Genomic DNA, 2,373 nt, shown 5'->3' on the forward strand with positions numbered 1-2,373 from the left:
GATTCATCAAGTTTTTAACTCCTGATGGAGATGGAGGTTCGACTCCGAGCAGAAGCGAAAGCGCACTACTAGAAAACGGGCCAAAGATCCTGGCCAAAGGTACCAGTTGCTGTTGCAACCGGTACTAATGCCACACATCAGTACTGGCTGCAAAAGCAGCTGGTACCTTTAGCCAGCGGTGATCAAAGGTAAGGGGTTTGGTACCGGGTTAAAGCATCACCCGGTACCAAAACCCCAGTATAGGCACCGGCTACCGGTTGGTGGCACCAACCGGTGCCTAAAGGACAGACAATGGCACCGGGTTTTGCCATGACCCGGTGCCGCCACGTGCCCACCACAAAGGCACCGGTTGGTAACTTCAACCGGTGCCTATGCCTATTGTTTGGCACCGGTTGTTGAGCACCAACCGGTGCCTTTGGCCCACGCCTATAAATACCCCAACCCCTCTCCCCTCCAAGCTGTCGTGAACTCACTATTCATGGCAGCTGAGTGAGGGGAGGGGAGACGAATTTTTGTTTCTTTTTAAAAAAAGTTAGTTATTTTTCTCCATAATTTAGCAATTGATTTTTAGAAGCAGTTATCACTTAATTTAGTTTATACATGTGGTAATTATTTTTAGTTGTAGCATCTTATTGTAGTTATATGCGTTATCAATTTATTTGATATGTGAATACTATCAAATTATTGTATTTATATGTTTTATCAATTTATTTGATAAGTGAATAGTATCTATTTATTATAGTTATATGCATTATCAATTATATATTTGAATTTAAATTTTGTATGGAAATATTATCAATTACATATGCATGGTGCGCCAATTCGAGACCCGCAGCTCAGCCCAGTTAGTTATAAATTGGTAGTATGAATGAACTATTTGTACACTACAATGATGTATATAAATGTATTGTGGACCCAGATGAGTCGGCAATGGATGTACATGGCCGACCGGCGTTCAAAGGAGTTCATTGATGGCGTGCATAAATTCATAGAAGCAGCCGAGAAATATAAGTATGACGGTTTCGTTCGTTGTCCATGCAAATTCTGTAAGAATGAGAAGGATTACTCATCATCAAGAACCATCCACAGTCACTTGTTCAATAGTGGTTTTATGCCGAACTACTATGTTTGGACCAAGCATGGAGAAAAGTGGAATTATGCTGGATAATAATGTAGAAGAAGAGGACATGATTTCTGACTTTGTAGCCAATTATGATGCTTTCTTTCAATGACACTGCAATAGGTGAGCCTGAACAAGATACTGAAGGATACGTTGTAGAAGATGATTTTGGTCAGATGCTGCGCAAAACTGAGGAAGGTTGCGAAACAGAAAAAGAATCGAGAGATCTGAAGCGTATGTTGGAGGACTACAGGACATTGTTGTACCCTGATTGCAAACAAGGCCAAAAAAAGTTGGGTACCATATTGGAATTGTTGCAATGGAAGGCATCAAATGGTTTGTCTGACAAGGGATTCGAGGAGTTACTGAAACTTATAAAAAACTTACTCCCTGAGGGTAACACCTTGCCGGCGACAACATACGATGCAAAAAAGTTGTTTGTCCTTTAGGATTAGAGGCACAGAAGATACATGCTTGTCCTAATGACTGCATCCTGTATCGAGGTGAGTATGAAAATTTGGATTCATGCCCTGTATGCAATGCATGCCGGTATAAGATCCCTTGAGATGATCCAGGCGACGTTGAGGGGATGCGTGTCAAGAAGAGGGTGCCTGCCAAGGTGATGTGGTATTTCCCTCTAATACCAAGTCTGAAATATTTGTTCATGAACAAAACGAATGCTAAATTGATGCGATGGCACAAAGAAGAACGTAACCAAGACAATATGTTGAGACACCCCACTGATGGGTCGCAGTGGAGAAAAGTGGACATAACATTCCCAACATTTGCAAATGATGTGAGAAATATAAGATTCAGCTTAAGTACGGATGGCATGAATCTTTTCGGTGAGCAGAGCAGTGGCCATAGTACCTGGTCTGTGACACTCTGTATATACAACATTCCTCACTGGTTGTGTATGAAGCGGAAATTCATTATGATGCCGGTGGTTATCCCCGGCCCGAAGCAACCCGATAACGATATAGATGTGTATCTGAAACCACTGATTGAGGATTTTCTATTGTTGTGGAAAGAGCAGGGTGTTCATATGTGGGATACGTATGCAGAGGAACATTTTAACCTTCGTGCATTGCTTTTCATAACCACCAACGATTGGCTAGCACTAAGCAACCTCTCTGGACAATCCAATAAGGGTTATAGGGCATGCACCCCTTGTTTAGAAGAAACCGACAGCACGTACCTCAAGCACTGTAGGAAGATCGTGTATATGGGTCATCGTCGATTTCTTCCGATCA

Source organism: Panicum virgatum, chromosome 2N (assembly GCF_016808335.1).
Source record: "Panicum virgatum strain AP13 chromosome 2N, P.virgatum_v5, whole genome shotgun sequence".
Taxonomy (NCBI): domain Eukaryota; kingdom Viridiplantae; phylum Streptophyta; class Magnoliopsida; order Poales; family Poaceae; genus Panicum; species Panicum virgatum.